This window comes from Rhinolophus sinicus, linkage group LG03 (genome assembly GCF_036562045.2).
Source record: "Rhinolophus sinicus isolate RSC01 linkage group LG03, ASM3656204v1, whole genome shotgun sequence".
Lineage (NCBI taxonomy): Eukaryota > Metazoa > Chordata > Mammalia > Chiroptera > Rhinolophidae > Rhinolophus > Rhinolophus sinicus.
In genome coordinates this window covers 42,109,350-42,128,625 of record NC_133753.1, presented here as the reverse complement: position 1 = coordinate 42,128,625, position 19,276 = coordinate 42,109,350, and the positions used below count along the sequence as shown (strand labels likewise).

Below are 19,276 nucleotides of genomic sequence, written 5' to 3'. Positions count from 1 at the left end.
AGTGTTTATTCTCACTAGGTGCTCTCAAGCAGAAACTTGTACAGTTCTGATTCTCCTGGGATTCCTGGTGAAAAAGGTAAAGTCTTCAGGCCACATCTAGTGCAGAAGATGTCTAGGGGGGGGGACCCAGAAGTACATATTTACTAACCTGTTAATCCAGGGGATGCTGATGCATATTTGTATTAGTTATCTATTGCTTCTGAACAAATTACCCTAAAACACAGAGACTGAACACAACCAACATTTGTTATCTCACCGTTTATATGGGCCAGGAGCTTGGGATAGACTTGGCTTTGTGATGCTCGCTCAGAGTGTCTCATGATGCTGCAATCCAGGTGTGGGTTCAGGCAGCAGTCACCTCACGACTCCACTGGTGCTGGACTGTCAGCTCCCAAGTTCCCTCACACGGCCTTGAGCTTCAGGTCCTTACTGGCTACGAGCTGGAAACATCAGGTCCTCACCACACGGCTGCTGCCTTTTTCCCCCCCGAGCTAGGGATGGGGGCATGGAGGGTGGGGAGGGAGATGTCCCAAGACAAATCCAAATCCAGACTCCACTCAGAGGAAGAGAATTACATAAGATCGTGAACACCAAGAGGCAGGAATCATTGGGGGCCGTCTTACAGGCTCCCTACCACAATATTCAAGTTTGAGAATTATTACTACGGATCAGTCCTCAACACACTGCAACCGAAGTCACATTTTAAAAATGGGAGCCAACATCATTCTTTACTTATTTTTTTCCCCTATTTTCATCTCACCATCACCCCCTGGGGATTTGAGACAACAATGAGGAAGTCAGAAGAAATAGGGAAGAAAAAAAGAATCAAAATGACAATCTTAGGAGAACAGCAAAACATTAAAATTTAAAATGTCTGCAAACATTGTTGAGTAGAAGGAAATTATTTGCAAATCCCATGCATATATAGTAGCTGTGTCCTCCTAAAAAACTTTGGCCCTCAATGTGGCTCTTAAATAACGTCCTATGAGGACTTCTGGAAACATAATAAGTAGGGTGACCAATCGTCTCAATTTGCCCAGGACTCTCCCATGTCCTGGCAAACCCTCCTGGCCCAGGCAAAAACGAGATGGTTGGTTACCTGCTTACCAAGGAGACAATAAGAAATCACATCAGCCACTCTGCCTCTATCAACAGACTGCGTGGGTCCACCTCACGAAGTGGGAAGAGTGTGGGCTTCGAGCCAGAAGCCCACCAGTGTGTGCCCCTAGCGTCTGTGGCCTTGAGCTATCTCACCTAGGAAACAGGGACCAAGGGTCTGCTTTAGTGAAGTTTAAATACAATGGTGCACATGGGAGTGGCTTGTAAACTGAGCGGTGCCATGTGGATGCTCTTTATTGCTAATTTGGAGAAGAGCCACTCCAAGCATGAAAGGCGGGACTAAAATTGTCCCCCTTTACACTTTTGCAACCAATCTGACATTTTCTCTTCCAATTAGGCGGGCTGCGCTGACCTCTTGAAAAGGTGAATATAGCCCACAAAAGTGACATGACACACCTTTAATTTTCATTTTAATTTGCGATTTAATCTCCAAATCGATTTACACTTGTCCCTCCAGAAAATGCTAAGCTACCAAAAAGAATAGTCATCTCTATTGTAGCCTCAATGACAAGTTTCCCAGAAAATCTGTGTGAAGACTTGATAGAAAAGATATGATTCATTTTTCACAGCTGTGATGGTGTGACTCCCTCCTTTCAGGGGGAGAAAACCTGTCAGCAGTGTCACTCTTTCCCTCACCCTCCTCCACTTCCATTCCTCAAGGTTTGGGAGATTTATTTTGTTGGCAAGAAAGGCCGTAATCTGTCAATTGTGCTGAAGGGCTCACCCCCTCTCTGTTTTTCTTCCACCTTTGCCAGTTCCGGGCCGGCTGCACATTTATATGATGCGAAGTCTCTAATTCAAAACAGACAATGCCATTTTGAACTCCTTTTCTTTGAGGTGGCCATCCCTTGCTTCTGTCTGTCCTTTCCTTCCACCCTCCCTTGTCGCCTGGCTGTGAGTCCTGGCATCCGACGACGACACTGGACTGATTACAACGCAGAAGAAAGACAGTCTGGGTCTGGACTGCTCCCTGCCACTTCACAGCCACGCCACCTAGAACTCTTCTGAATCTCAATGAGAAGGATATCGCCTCCTTGCAGCACGGGGTGGTTGGTAAAGATCAAATCACATAAGATTAATGTAAATAAAAGATCTTTAAAATCTTGGAGTGCCATATAACTTACAAGGTGTTTAGTTTTTATTAGAGTCCTTCCTTCCAGACACGCTTCAGATATCTTTCCAGCTGAGTATTCCTATAGTATTATTATTTGTATTGTTTACGAGGTGAGAATTTCTACCTACTGACCTTAGCAAACATACATAATAATTACAGTAATAGTACTGCCCACAAAGCTGTTGCCTTATGATGTCTGTTTTATAATTGTAATACTTTCAGAGGCTGATTTTTGCCCCTGCAGTTTAGACCAGTTTCCAAGGTGCGTCCTTTCTCTGACATTCAAGGTGGTGATATTTCAGTTTATGCATAATTTAACTTTTAGTTTTATACCATTTCTACATAGTTATAGAATGTTTTTCAAATCTATTTTTGAAGTCAGCAGTTCTACCTCAATAAAATTGATTTTTTAAAATGAGCAATGTTTAAGCAAATCTTAAATAAGTACCATAATTAAAGAGATTATACAACATTTTTCCCTGATTCAAGTTGCATGCTATCTTATAGTTAATTTATAATTAAAACATTACAACCATACTAAAAGAAATGAAAAACAAAACAAAACAAAAAAAACAAAAAAATACAAAAACACGGTTCACCTACAACTCTACCAGCTGGATACAAGTGAATAGACTGCGAATGAAACAAAGTAGATTGTTTCATTACAGCTTTTTCTTCTGAAGGAGAAAGGATGGGCGAGTTGGGCTCAAAGCTCAACCTTATACCACAGCCCGTTTTTACCTTTCCAGGGCATTTGGGGAGTAGCGGTTAGGGTCAGAGCCACGCATACGCTCTCTCAGAAAATTCTGGATGACGCTGGGCAAAGACACTTTCTCGGTTAATTTTATGTGTTAAGTCGGCTGGGCCATGGTGCCCAGATATTTGGTCAAACATTATTGTGAATGTTTCTCTGGGGTGGAGGGAGGGCACCTGAGTCCCTCAACTTCTCTCAGCCTAAAGCTTGAGGACTTTGTATGTGCCAGGCTCTGTGCCAAGCACACATATTATTTCATTAATCCATCTAACAATCCCATGTGGTGAATAGTAATGCTGTCCCCATTTTACAGAGGAAGAAACTGAGGTATAGAGAAGTGAAACCACTTGCCTTGGATCACACAGCTGGGACGCAGCAGAGCTGGGACTTATACTTGGGTCTCTTCAGAACTAGGGTATATTCTTTCTATTGATTAGTTCTGTGCCCGTGGGGCTTTTTTAACTGCTTTAAGTTTTGATATTCTTGTATGTACCATGGGATACCTGTTTATCTCCTAAGCCTGTTGTAAGAATTCAGAAAATCACATTTGGAGAGGCACCTAGCCTGGTGTGCACTCAAAGAGTGCAACAAGAATTTCTACTACAGACCTCTAACTTCTGCACTGCCAGTCCCTTTGCACAGGGGGACAGTCTAATCACACTGGCTGCACAGGGAAAGCAGCAAAATTTGCTGGAAATTAATGACCAATCTGCCATGTTTATTGAAATCTTGTTTTAAGAAACGTTTTTCCTGAAAAGTCAATGAATTTGAAAATTTTTATGTTAAGACTTTTAATATGTTAAATGAACATCTTCTTAAATATACTTATGAGAAATCTAAACTACTCTGTAATGCAAACCTTTTGACAAATCACACATTCCTAAAATGGATGAAATACAAGTACATCTCATATTTTAAAATATAGCTGTAAGATTATTATGTTAGTCTGCTAGGACTGCCATAACAAAATACTACAGACTACGTGGCTTAAACAACAGCAATTTATTTTCTCACAGGGATGCTGGAAGTCTGAAATGAACGTGTTGGCAGGATTGGTTTCTTCTGAGGCCTCTTTCTTGGGCTTGTAGATGGCTGCCTTCTCCCTGTGTTTTCATATCTCTTTCCCTCTGTGCCTGTCAGTGTCCGAATCAACTCATAAAAATACCAGTTATACGGGGCTTAGGGGCTACTCTAATGACCTCATTTTACCTTAACTGCCTCTTTAAAGACCCCATTTCCAAACATAGTTACATTCTGAGATACTGGGGGTTAGGACTTCAAGATATGAATTTTGGAGGGACATAGTTCAGCCTATAACAAATATATTTATTAACTATATTCGCAGTAAAAACATATTCCTATTAATTGGACAGCTTCACAATTGTGGAGAGAGACAAACTTTCCTGTACCCTCAAGGTTCTTCTGGCTGATCTAATAATCAAATAGACATGAGACAGATGAGCAAGAGAAAAATAACCAAATTTAACACATACATATGTATGGGAACCCCACATACATGGGAGGGTCAGAGACCTCACATGCATGAGTGGTTCAGAGATAGAAAGGAAACTTGGGCCCATAAGACATCCTGGGCTAGGGATGAGGTAAGGTGCGTTGGGGGCTTCAAAGCGTTGTTGCAGGATGATAGAAGAACAGATGCTTAGTAAATAGAAGTTTGTCCTGCCATATAAATAGGTCACAAGAGGTTATCTCTGATACTTGCTTATTATGGGCAAGGCTTCTAATTCACATTCTTCCTTCCCATCAAGGAAGGGGCAGAAGCTTCTCTTGAGCCCAAAGCAAAAATTGCCTTTACCTTAAAATAACCTGCATACGCGTACAACTGAGGCACATCTTTGGGTGGCTCATTTGGAACCCCCAGAGAATCATTGACTGTGCATAAAGGATATATTTATATTCATTGACTATGTTTGAGAAAACATATCCATGAATATGAGTACTCCTTGAAACAAGCTTTCGGTAAACTGGTTATTTTGGTAAATTTGACAAGTTGGTCATATGGTAAATTGATACTTTGTTGAATTGTCTCCCTCAGAATACCAATTGTGCATATTGATCCAGAGCAGATGTACACCCTGTGTGACCAAAAACTAATGGCACCTCTCCACCCCACCAGGAATATCACACAGTTACCTGAGAGAGAAAAGCACCCCAAACCATGAGCACCTACGGAAACAATAGCAGCAATGAGCTGATAGGGAACATAAACGGCATCTAAGGGAAGAAAGGAGGGGGGTGACTTCCAAACCTGGGGAAGGCCAGTGGGTGGAGTGCTCCCCTGGGAGACTCAGATCCTGAAAAATGGAGTGAGAATGGGGGAGGGAAGGAAAGATAACCCTAGAGATAACACCAGTTTCCCAACTTTGCATTTCTTGCCCCCCTGTCCGGAATCACCCCAATCAGGCCACATGGCCATTTTTGTGTCACAAATTCCTCTTCCAAGTCACACCAGCAATGGCTCCTTAGTAGCGTAAGTTTTTTAATGTTGAGGCCCAAGTCCCCTCCTCGTTCAGCAGTGAAAACCGAGAAACATTAGTAGTGAACTCCTTTCTCTTCCACATTCTTGTCCAAATTTAGCTACATCGCCTTCCTTACCTCCTTTCCTCCCTCCGACCCTCCGTTCCTCTCTCCTACCTGTATTAGTCCTATTGAAGAGGTGACCTTCCTTTGTTCCAGAATCAATTTGTCTGCCTGTGCTCTGGATCTCATTCCTTCTCTCTGGGCTCCCCCACACTCCACTCCATCAATTATCTAATCGTCCCCCCAATAACCCCCTCTCCTTTTTCTTCAGCCACATTCTCTCCCCTTTCATTCTTTCCTACAAGGCTTCTCTAACCCCGACTCTCCTCATTCCCACCAACCTGTATGAAATAGGCTACTACTAGCTCACTTTCTCCCCTCTAGTGCCTCGCTTTTCATTCACATCCATTCATTTTTTGTATTCCCTACAGGACCTACCCCACACATCGTAGGTGCTCAAGAAAAGATGGCTGGATGAATTATTGGACTGGATAATGCAGGATATTCCTCGAGCAATAAGTGCAAGGATCGCACAGGATGCAAACAAGACAGGGGGCTTATTTTTAAAGAGGGGCCATGGAGCTCCCAAGGGAGAAATGTGAAAAATGTTACCAGAGCCATACTGGACAAACAGGACAAATGGGAGTTTTTGGAGAGGCCTGTGAGCTAGATGAACACCTTCCTGTTTCCACCCAGTGACTACTTGAGTGCCAATCAATAAAGCCATAGTGAGGTGCAAGGACCAAAGGGGAACCCAACCACTGTGCCACCACTTGGGGTTTACACAAAATGAATGCATGTAATAAGTACTCTGGGACCTCTTTCGTTGGAAAAGATGGTGTTCTTGAAAGGAGAAAGGCGTCAGTGGACAAATGGACTCTGCAAATGGACCACGCAGATTGTCCATCGGTGTGGGGTGCGTGGGATGTCCCAGGGTCTGGAGGACCAAAGTCGGAACCAGGTCCTGGGTTTCCCTGGCTTGCGCCCGCAGTTTCCTCCACTATAAAGGGAGAGTGGTGCTCTGAAGACATGGAGTGTGCGCAGCAATCTCAGGGTGGTTTTCCGCACTCTCTGCAGGGTCCTCCACCACCTTCAGGACGCTGGGCACAGGGTCCTTTAAGCAGCCCTTTAGGCAGCCACAGAACTTCCTGTCTCTGAGCAAAGCTGGCAGCTGAGAGGAAACACCACTGCAGCAAAGCCTTCCCCTGAGGTTCAGCCCTGGGAAGAACCCCCAGGGGCCTTGGCCCCCCTGGAAGCCCAGTGTCCACTGTCCACCTCAGTCTACACAGCAGGGCTTTCCATGGGCTGAGCTGCTTTAAACCAGACCCTGGAGCTCCCACAAAGCAAAGCAGCATTTACAGCCTGACTGGGAAGATCTGCAACCCCAAATTCTTTCTGGAACAATGAAATAGACAGTGTTGAGCTGAGGAGTCCCTTCCTTTGATAGTTTTGAGGAGCCAAAGTAAACACATTTGCAAAACCAGGCCACTCCTCTATGCTCCAATAATAATAATAATAATAATAATAATAATAATAAATTACAATTATCAAATGCTTAGCATGTCCTGGGCTATGTCCTATAGTACTCGCTCCTTTTAGGAAATGGCTCCTTTATATGACACCAAACAACCTGCTGGTGTCCCCAGCACCTACCACAGGGCCTGGCCCACTGAACACAAATGAGGAGAGACAATGACTCTAGAGGTCTCTGGATATGTTCTGTGAAAGAGTGAGAGGAAAGACTGATAAGACTTGGCCCCAAATGAACCAAAGTCTGAAAGGCAGAAGCCTGATCCACAGTCTCCTCCCTTCTGGGAGCCTTCAGCTGAGAATCCCTGCTGGCTCAGAGAAGAAGCAGATCCACAGAAGCTGCCGTGACCTGAGAGCACGACCAGCACTCCTGGAGAACTGACTGTTCCTTCCTGAACGGAGCAGTCCTGGCTGAGGAGGGGGAAGGAATCAAGACTTTTGTCAACCGTCTGCAACAAACAGTAACTCCTATGTCCATCCAGCTTCCAAGTTGGTATTTGGCTCTCACATCCATTTCTTACCTGAGCATCTTCAAAATTCTGTGGGGAGGCAGAACAAATGTCACCACCACCACCACCGTCATCCCCACCTTGTGGATGAAGAAACAAACTCAGACCAAGGGGTCTGCCCAAGGACTCACGACGAGTCAGCAACAGAGGTAGGAATTTAGCCTTCACCCTCTGGCTTCTATATAGTCCAGGAAGTTTTCACCAAGTGGTGCTGGGGCAAATCTTTAATCAAGAGAGGGACAGGGTGACCCGAGGGGGTTTTATGTGGTCATTCTTCTAATCATGGTCAATACTTGGCATTGATTGTGTTTGGAAAGATGGTAGCAAAATACCCTGGGAATTTATGGATGAGTTAGTCATGGGTCCTCTCCTGCGGTGGGGAAAGTGTTTCTGGAGAGATTCACAAGCTGGTGTGATTTCTTCCTCTTCCTGACCTGGGGAGGCTGAGCAGGCCCGCATCCTGGGCTCTCTCTTTACAGAATCCCACTCTCCTTGCCAGGGTCCTCACTGAAGGACAGCAAACAATGCCATTCTTTTTGCTGCAGAATAATGGTCACATTTTTCAAGGACATCTGGCAAGTTATGTCTGTGCTTTAAGACATTGGTAAGAAAAATGAAGCCGAAGAATTCCTCCAGCCTTTTATCAATTAATCACTGACAGCCTTCACCCTTCCTTACATACACACACACACACACACACACACACACACACACACACACACACACACACACACCATACTCTCTGCTCACATTTCACAGGTCTGGGCAGAGATCTTCATCTAAATGCAAAGCTCTGAATTGCTCAGTGGCAGTATTAGCTTGGGTCTTATGTTAGCCTGGATTACATTAGGCAAAATCACATACGGTAGCACTTATATCAATTCTGACAGTCCCAAGCCCATCCATATGCAACCCAAACATTTAATACAGTTTCCTATTGATTGGTCATTTAATTCTCCTATAACTGTAGCCAATCGTTCTGTCAATCATCAAAAGCTGCCTTTAAAATCAACCCAGGACTCTTGTTGGAAAAATAAGTGAATAGTTAGTTTATGCTTTTTATAAATTAGTCCTTGTGAGAGTCAGGGATCATTCTGGAAAACTTTTGAAATTCACGGTCTTGTTTCAGTTGTTTTTGTTTTTCAATTTGGTTTCAGGATGCCATATAGACACAACACAAGGACCTCAGGCATCCCATACAAGAAATCACAATTTTCTGAACTACCTTACCAACTTATTTGGAATAAGATGATGTGAGTATAAATTGCAGAGTTTCAAATCTGGTGATATAAAATAGTTAGTCTGACTTCAATCTTTCAAATACCTTGATTGCCCTGGACTATTGCGTCTAAAGTCCGGTAAACTGTGTATTGTGTCTAGAACATCTGTACCCCAGGGTCAGCTCTGCCTCCGTTCCAGGGCCCTCCTCTGGTACATACTAGGAAAGGGGCAGTTTTCTCTTGCATCTCTGAGTGGCCCACACAGTGTGGGTGCTCTCCCTGGCCCTTCTAGCTCTGCACTGTCCATCTGTTAAGCTGGGTCTGGTCCTTCCAGACCTGTCCCCATGCAGAGGACGTTGCTCCCCTCCTGTGGGCACCCCCAGAGGGTGGATGTGGGGCAAGTATGTTTCTTATATTGGCCTCTTCACTTTCTGTCACCATATGTAGGCTATACCCAGGTGTCAAATTTTCCTGAAAGCTGCATAACTAAAGGAAATTACAATAAAAGAGGTTAAAAAATAAAACGACACTAAATGTGTACTTTCCCCCTCACCCAAGAGAAAAGCAGCACGAAAGTTGAACCTTTCTTAGATGACACCTTCTGTTCCTAATTTTCCTCTCCGGATCACAGACCTCACTGCCCAAGAACCTCTCCTAATAGATGTTAATTCTCACAAAACGTAACCTCTCGTTATAACCGTAGGGGTTCGTCTCAAGCCAGAACCCACTCACTCTCCCAAGCAATTCATTTTCTGAACTCTTGAGTTATTCCCTTTAAATAATGATCCCAACATGGGGATGGAGAGGTAGAGGAGTGAACACCTTCTGGGTGGCAAAGGTGCTAGATTTGCTCTTCTGTTAACACAGTTAAGTCACTCCCACTATGGGTTTTTCTTTGCTTTTGCTTTCTGTCTAGTTCTATGTTTACTTCTGTAGTTTGATAGGTTAAGATTTCCACAGTATCATCAGCAACCAACACTATTCTACAAAGCCTGTAAATCAACTTGCCAAGATGATTTGGCTGGTATTGTGGATAAAGTGAAGACTTCAAAAAGCAGACTATTTCCTGGAAAAGGTAGTGGTTGACAGGATCTTAGGATTAAGAATAGGGTTTGAAGGGCAGAAAGGTTTGAAGGCTCTACCAGTTAGGACCTGCTCCACTGCCGGGAAGAGAAATCCAACCCCAAACCAGTAGAACAAAGGTAACTAGGTTATGTAACCGGCGAGTTCAGGAGGGGCAGCTGGCTTTAGGCATGGCTGGTTTCAGAGGCTCAAACTGAATCATCATTACAGTGTCCCAATTTCTCTCTTTGCTTCTAGACTCTGCTTTCCTCTGTGTTGACTTTTTATTCTTGGGCAGCTCGAGGCTTGTTTTATCTTTATCATTAGCTACCCCAGAAAAGAGGAAGTGCCTCTTATCCAGGAGGGTTCTGTGAGGGTAGCTTGGATCATGTGACACCCACCCCTAAACTGTGGCTGGGGACATGAGACTGTTTGGCAGGGCTTGGTCATGGGGCAGGCAGAGGGGTCAGTGTGGTGGGTTCTCAAGACAGAAATTTGGTCTCTATCAGATGGTTGGGAGGTCTGAGAGAGGACGGAAGTCACAGCCACAGTTGCCCACTACATGAAAAGATCACGAGCAAAGACAGAGCAGCAAAGCACAGTGTGTATGCACAAGTCCACTTTGGTGAGACAGCAAGAGGGAAGCAAAAGGAGATCCACTGAAGAGGGTATTGAATACCAGGGTGGGAGTTTCTACTTCACCTGACAGGCTTTGGGGAGCAGGATGAAAAACAGTTTGGAACTCCATGTTAGGAGAGTGCACTGCCACCGCTGTTAGCACAGGTGTGTGAGAGACACTGAAAGCGGGAGACTATCACAGGAACACAAATTAGAGGCAATGAGATTCGACCTGAGGAAATGGCAGTAAAATCAGAAAGGGGAGGAAGACTGCGAGTCCATTCGTTGGAAGACTGCATGGTACGCTGATTTTATGTTGAGGCAGATGGTAGAGATTTTACTCAGAAATGGACATACTGCTAGTTGGGCAAGTAGAGGAAGATACAAGGCAGGCAGGTGAAGAGGTGAGGCCAGAGCTTAGGTGAGGGATCAGAGCCAGAGGTCTCAAGAGGGGACTTCTCCAGTAATCTTGTAGTTGGAGAATTGAGAATGAGAGTTGCAGGATCTAGGAAGGAGAGTACAGAGAGGTGAGCTTTCCAAGGACAGAACTCTGGGGAATCGTGAGGTAGGCAACAGACAAGGAAAAGGAACTGAGCAACCAGACACTGGGCAGAGGAAGCAAGTTGAACCTCCTTAAGTCTAACAGGAGGGGTATTCCATTCCCAAAGGGAAGATGAATTAGACCTCCATGTTCATTAATTTCCAGTGATGGTTCTGTATTCTTCATTTCATATTCTGCTTCTTTTCACAAGTGAACTCACAATCAAACTACATCCAGTGAGCAGCCATCAAAGCTAAAGATTTACAGCTTTCTGAGCACCAGTTATTTCTACTATGGTTTAAGTGGTATTAATTTGAGACCTGAGCTTCTTATCATTAGTAATGACATAGTCTTTTTGGGGGTAACCTCTTTTTTCTAGAATAAAGACAAAGTATTAAAAGAATTGTCCAAGCACCACTGTCCTGCAGGCAACTAAACTGTTGACTGGCAGGCAGTATCACTATGTTGATTTGGGGACAGACATACAAAATCTGAACTTGGCACACGAAAGGTAGGTTGGAGGACTCAGTGCATGAAGTACGCAAACGGGAGTTTTACGACCATCAACATATTTGAGAACTGCCTGTGGCTGAAGCCCAGGGAGAAGACATTTTCAAGATTTCACTTTTAGGGCGGCCAGATGGCTCAGTTGGTTAGAGCATGAGCTTTGAACAACAGGGTTGCCAGTTCGATTTCCACATGGGCCAGTGAGCTGCACCCTCCACAACTAGATTGAAGACGAGCTGCCGCTGAGCTTCTGGAGGGTTGGCCGATGGCTCAGTCGGTTAGAGCGTGAGCTCTCAACCACAAGGTTGCTGGTTCAATTCCCACATAGGATGGTGGGCTGCAACCCCTGCAACTAAGATTGAAAACAGCAACTGGAATTGGAGCTGGGCTGCGCCCTCCATAACCAGATTGAAGGACAATTTGGAGCTGCTGGCCCTGGAAAAGCACAATATTCCCCAATACATCTTTTTTTTTTTGTTTTTAAGTTTCACTTTAGTGTTGCCTTTTTCCAACTATTCCTTGAATTTTGTTATTTCCCAGGGTCTCATATTGTATTTTTTTTTTTTCAATCTATACATTCAGGGTGATCTATAAGACCTCATCTTTCACTATCCACCCTCTCCTCTGCCCCAAAACCTATACATGTAGCCGCCTATCCCTTTATATCTAACCCAGGTTGCAATATGCTCAGGCTGTGTACTGCAGAGTACCACTAAAAGGGGACATGATTCACATTGTAATTATTGTTTTGAAGTTAAAGCAAAAATTAAAATTATAACTGTTGATTCCAAAGTTGTACAACATGCACACGTGACAATTTTCTAGCCGATGGCAATAAAATATCTGGTTCTAATAAAACTAGTATATTACAACTTTTCCAACAGGAAGTATTTTGAAGGAACCTTCTGATATGCACACAAGGGCACATCACAATATGGGCTGTGGAGGTCTTGACTCCATCGGGATGCTCCATGGGCACCTACACCACGATTTCCTGTTCAGTGTAGGTCCACAGTGGCTCTCAAATCCCTCCCTCCCTTTCTATTCTCACTGCTGCTGTGTGAGTTCAGACCCTCCCACCCCACTGTCTCCTACCTGGACCAGTTAATGCTGCCTTCCTGATCTATCTGCCTCATGTTTTGCCCCCCTCCAGTCCATCCTCCAGACTTTCCATGTCTTCCCCCTGCCTCCCTGCCTGCCAATCAGTCATTTGCTACACATACCCTATGTTCCAACAAACACCACATGCGATGCAGTTGCAGATGTTTGTCTAGAACACCTGACAGGTCGTCCAGTGCATCCCAAACACCTGACAGGTCGTCCAGTGCATCCCAAACACCTGACAGGTCGTCCAGTGCATCCCAAACACCTGACAGGTCGTCCAGTGCATTCCAATCACCTGACAGGTCGTCCAGTGCATCCCAATCACCTGACAAGCCGTCCAGTGCATCCCAATCACCTGACAGGTCGTCCAGTGCATTCCAATCACCTGTCAGGTCGTCCAGTGCATCCCAATCACCTGACAGGCCGTCCAGTGCATCCCAAACACCTGACAGGTCGTCCAGTGCATCCCAATCACCTGACAGGTCGTCCAGTGCATTCCAATCACCTGACAGGTCGTCCAGTGCATCCCAATCACCTGACAGGCCGTCCAGGGCATCCCAAACACCTGACAGGTCGCCCAGTGCATCCCAAACAACCTGACAGGTCGTCCAGGGCATCCCAATCACCTGACAGGTTGTCCAGTGCATTCCAATCATCCTTTAAAAATCAGCTCAATGGTCCCTTGGTGATATCTTCCCTGATCAACGCAGGCAGTTAACCATACCCCCCTTCGTACTGCTGCTGTGGCTAATTTATACCTTATTGCACTTCTCTGAGTTGCAATTATTTTTGCGTATGCCTATCATATTATGGATAAGTGAGCAGCTTAAGTGTATGGATTGCATTTTATTGATTTATTTGCCCATAGTACCTAACAGAGTACCGATGTGTATCCCAGACACTTAGCATACCTATTTGTTGACTGAATTGAAAGAGTAAATATTTATTCAAATGCTTAGTCAAATGTTTCAGAGACATCACGGAAGGTGGATTTGATAATGGAAGCAGGGAAGAGAATATAAATATATTTAGGATATTTTACACTGAGCATTGTTCTAGATAGACGCTTTACATATGGGACCTCAGCTTCAGGTTAAATGTGGAAACACTTTAATAGCAATTTGCTTCCCCTCTACAGTATTTTAAGGAGTCTCTAAGAATTTCTCTGCTGACTTCTGCTCCTGCTGTCTACAACCTCTTCTAGTCTGCTGCCTTGGGACTTTTGTAGTTTCTAAGGGGGCTATTTCTCTGTTTTATTTTGGTATTACATTCTGTTGGAAAGTACCAAGTCAAGACTGCCTTGTATCCTATTAATGTTTTACAGGACCTTTTTGGTAAAAGCAATCTCTTGAGTCTTCCCCCTTGTGACTTCTTACTCCCTTCCTGTGATGAAGGTAGAATCTAAAGAGGAGGTGAAGAAGTCACAGTGGGACATAAAAGTAAATGACAGGCATGCTGCTAAACTTGGAATCCCTCCTTTTTGAAAAGTAGGCTTTTGTTTGCTTTTCTTGGACCACATTAGGAAGACTTTGCTCCTCTCTACTTTGCAAGAGTTTACCAGTTTGAATTCTCATAGTGAACAGTTGTGGCTTTTGCTGGGAAATGCCTTATTCCCTACCCTCATCCCTGTATATTATCTAGTTTAACCATTACCACAGCCCTATGGCGCTCTCATTTTACACAACGGGACACTAACCTTCAGAGTTTAATTGCCCAAGGACATGCAGCTAGATTAGGTGATGATCAGGTGAACGTTTCTCACTTAAGAGAAAAACAGAATAAAGGGAAGATGGGGCATAAAGGGAAGATGATAGGATTTAGAATTGAACTGGGGCTTCCAGAGCTCATTGGGAATTCTGTTCACCAGCCACACTAAGCCTCTGCTGTTCTTTCCTCTTCCTTGGAATCTCAGGCTAACAACCAGACACTTACTTCAGACAGAATCATAGACTGAATGTGCATATCAAATACATGCTTGAGAATGAAGAACAACGGAATTTTTTTTTTTAATCTCGTAACAAGATTCAGAAAGAAGACAGCTATTTTAAAAGCACATTGTGTTCCTACATTCATAAATGTCACTGAAATCCAAAGTCATTCTCTGGCTAAACATTTATTATTTGTGGGAGTGTGTAACTTGTTTTTCCTGCTTTTAACTTTCAAGAAACCAGGCCTATGTTCGCTGAGAATTATATGCCACGAGATTATTCTTTATACTCACTATAAATGTAATTGTAAAGCTTCTCATCTAAGTTTTGGATAAAATATGCTGTTTATATTTGAAACACCCCAATATGCAGCTACACTGTGCACACCATACAAGCAAGTTTTCAGGACACATTCTTAGAAGAACAAGGTCAGGTACTGAGTGTAGATACATGACTTTGTTTGTACTTTATACGCATAACTCTGACAATGATTTATCAAAGCAATGACGAGCTAACATGCAGACCTGGAACTCAGACTGTTAATGCCTGGACTTCAGTAGATTAACAAATCGGAGTAAGTTAAACTTTAAAAAATTTACACCCAGGAGTTGAAAAGCACTGACCCATCAAGGGTTTAACAGACGGCCAGTAGTGCTTCATTAGAGTTAATAACATGAAAGAAATGTGCTAACTACTCAAGCATTGAGGCCTGTAAGAACTACATCTAGAAATAGCTTTTTTTCAAAAGCCTTCATTTTGTTTTGCAAGGAAGAAATACCATTGTTTTTAACCTTGTGAATATTAAAGTTTGAACTTATTCATCAAAATAAGTTAGTGTGTTATAGGGAACACACGTTTCTAAAAATTAAGACCAGCTATTTAGTGTTCATGATGATCTCTTCCATTAATTGAAAACAAAAAGGTCTTGAAAATTTAATACAATGCAGTTAAAGCACATGTGCCAAAGTCACTTTACACTAGCTGATGGAGAAGCAGATATAACTCAAGGTTCTGCCTCTCATTCTTGTCAGATGGCCTGTGGGATTAATTAAGCTAAGCTCCTGCATCCCGCCACGTATACTTATTACACGGTAAAGGATTGTTTATGCAGGAGGCAACTGCTACGTATTTTAGAGTCACCTTGCTCTTTTAGAGTTAAGGCATCTAAAGTCTGAAAGTAGTTATGCAGATACATCAGTTCCCAGACTTCAGAAAATGACCTGTTGCTGTACTTTAATTACCTGCTATTTAACTGGTCTCAGTTTGACAGAGATAAGAACCATGAAGGAAGAACTGGCTAAGGGTCCAGGGCAGTGGAATTTTAACTTCAGAGCTCCAGCCATCAAGCCCAGGCTCCTGTATCTAGAAATGAGGATTTCCTCTGCTTCCACTGGCCTTTGAATGCCCATGGAACTTGCTTTAGAACCATGACAATGAATAGCAAAGTTTTTTCTTCCACTGTGATTTCTTCCTTCTTTCTAAAGTTGTTTACTTGTTCAAATAACAGTACTAGGGAACAGTGTTCTCCACATCCTCCCACCCCAGGTGCCATTCCCACCGTGATGAGCGAGTGGTTTACATGGGGCCTACACTCTCAAAAAGATGCCCAAAGTTTGCACTGCAACACATAAAAATTAACTTGCATTAACACACGATCCCAGTCCCCACATGTAAAATAATTCCACCCCTACTATAATCACATTTATTGCTTACTATGTGCTAGGTACCTAACTGCATTGTATGTATTAAACCGATTTAATCCCCATGGCAAACTACGAGGTAGATAATGTTATGATCCTCACCTTATATAGAAGGAAACTGAGGCACACAGAGTTTAGGTAACTTCTTCAAGGTCTCACAGCTAGAAATGGAACTGGGATTCAAACTGGGATACTCTGGTCTCAGGGCCTGTGTTCTGACACACTGTTTTCAGAATGCACATGGGAAAAACATTATCATAATTTGCTCTAACACTTCTTAAGTCTATTATTTTGAAAACTATCTTGTTATTAATAATTACATAAAATATGTCTCACAATTGATGGACTCACTAGATCTTCACAGAACTTCACCAACACGTAAGACCTAAGACAATGCCTTAAACGATCCAAAATACCTAACAGTTTTAACCTAACTGGTGAAAATAATTTGAGAATGTACTGCTTTCCTACCCAAAATTATGTAAAGTGAAAACTTTACTTTTCCATTACTTAATTTTCAGTAAAATTTTGTTGCCACTAATTTTTTCTATGTTCATATTAGCTTGATGGTCTCTATGGTATGAAAACTGAATGAATATTCTACTTTTACAATGTTTATTATCAATGAATCAAAAACTCTTTCAAACCCTGACATTCCTTCAAGAAAAAGAAAAACTGAAAGTCAAATAGCTGGCCAAAGCTTATAGGATTATGGGATAGCCAAAGATGGAGCTTCAGTCTTTCGACGTAAAAGCTACTTACTATTCTAGTGAGGAAGATACAATGGTTTGAAAAACTAATTAAAACTAATTAGAAGGTTCAAGTACCTCAGATTTAAAATCATGCATTATATAAAAGATACTTTCAAGGTGAATTTAATTTTTAGAACTTGAATTTAGCCTCTTAAATGCCTGTTTCTCACAGAAGATACCTATTGCAGAGAAATAGTTTTAGTTGCAATTTATGTAGCTTTATGAATGACATTAAAACATTCAAAAGGCATTATCAGAATGCAATGGACAAAGAGATAAATCAAACATAATTTCATAAGGAAAAAAATCCAATTTCACTTTCACTGTTATGGTTTGAATGTTCATGTTCCCCCTAAATTCGTATGTTGAAACCTATTCAAATGTGATGGTATTTGGAGGTGAGGCATTCATTTGGAAGGTGAGCAGGTCATGAGGATGAAGCTCTCATAATGGGATTAGGGCCTATCGTGCAGGAGACCCTGCTCGCTGCGCCATCCGTCGTGCGAGGTGGCCTGTGGGGTCTTTGCTCCCGCTCCCCACATAAGAACGCAGGATATGTCTAGGCCAAAAAGGAATACCCACGGAGCCATAGGTAGAGGAGTCATACCACTATAGTCTCACTGGAGGCTGGAGCCACATGACCTGCAACCTGCTGTCCGCTTCTCTGCCTGCCAACCAACCAACTGACCAACCAACGCAGCTGTGGCAGTTATATCAGTGGCAAATTGGCTAACTGGTTACAGCTGATGGTCAACCAGCCACAGCTGACGGCCATCCACTACCCGAGTCAGCCCCCCCATGTGAGGCCGAGAGCCTGGAAACTGCTCTCTGGGACTCTGTCCCCACAGGGCCCTATAAAAGGGACCTCAGGAAGATCACTTGGCCCTTCTGCCATATGAAGTTGTAGTGAGGGTAGCTGCCTGTGAGGAAGTGGGTACCTTGATCTAGGGCTTCCCAGCTTTCAGAATTGTGAGAAATAAATTTGTTATTTATAAGCCATCCAATCTGTGGTAATTAGAGCAACCCAAACACACAATTCTGAAAGCAACTCATAATATGTAGGTAGGTTTATTCTTTAAAATCTACTTCACCTTTAAAATGCAAATATGATTCCATTTCAAAATATTCTATTTTAACAACTTCCTTTCTATAAACCATTTAAAGACACAAGTCAAGCAATGCCATCTACAGGGAACCTTCAGAACAACAGTCATATTTCTATGACCCTCATTCTTCTTTAAATGAATACCGCATCTGTAGTCTGAGTGTAACATTGTATTTGGCATCAGTTTAACAAGAAAACTTTCAAGGAAAGGGGCAAGAAAAAAGGTATGCTGTGTAAAAAATCCTACTACCAATCATTGTAGATTAATACTTCTTAAAAGAATTAAAAATAACCTAACTTCACTCTCAAGTTTACCAAACACGATCTATGGACCTTTGGTCCATAACCAGCTGCTGCAGTTTAAGATTCAAAGCTACGCAGCCTCAAAGATCTCTCAAGTTATGACCGGCACATAGAGAAGACCCAAATCATTGGTAACTACACCTGTTAACAATTTCCTTTTTCCAGCTATTGAATTCTCCTATCCTAAGTAGCATCATCTTTACCTTCTTGGCCAGATTCTCACAATTTTCAGATATTGAGTCAGTTTCTAAAGCTCAATCCTGTTTATTTTAAAACCTATTTCCTAGAAGATTCCACATTGGATTCAAAGCTTTCCCTACCTACACAGTATAGGCCCACTCTAATCACGGATAGTTTTTTCTATTTCTCCTCCTTTTGCTCATTTCCTTGCAAAATAGGTGGTAGGTTTCCTAACAGCTCTCAATTTAGGCTAAACATTAAAATCATCTGGAGCCCTTTAACAAAAATATAATGCCTCTGACAACTGGACTGGGATGAAGCCTGAACATGGCCTTTGTTTGCTTTTAATTTTCCGGGTGATCCAATGTACAGCCTAGTTTGAGAAACACTGCCTTACTGTGGGGGCTCCCTAATTGGCTGTAATTGCATTCTAACAAGTGGCCTATGGTTTCCTTGTGTACAGTGCAACCCCCACTAGGTGGAGGTCCAGAGGCTCATTCCTGAGCAGCTCCATTCAGCACTGGCTGTCCTAAGAGATGAGTTGTCTGTACTCCGGCTGACCCCCAGGTAAGTGGCATCACACATCACCCATCTGTCACACCTGCCTTTTAACCTCATGTTGCTCGTTTTCTAGCCCCCAATTCACTTATCAACTCTCAGGCTGGCAGGATCCATTTTCAATACCTCAC

At 43.0% G+C, this 19,276-nt stretch overlaps 1 long non-coding RNA gene across 1 annotated transcript; it reads left to right on the top strand.

The window, feature by feature from the left end:
* Positions 1-7,580: 7,580 nt before the first annotated feature.
* Positions 7,581-19,156, top strand: LOC141570559 (uncharacterized). Its single transcript, XR_012494682.1, has 3 exons — positions 7,581-7,716; positions 8,725-8,820; positions 19,051-19,156. It is a non-coding gene; the product is annotated as an uncharacterized LOC141570559 (long non-coding RNA).
* Positions 19,157-19,276: the final 120 nt, after the last annotated feature.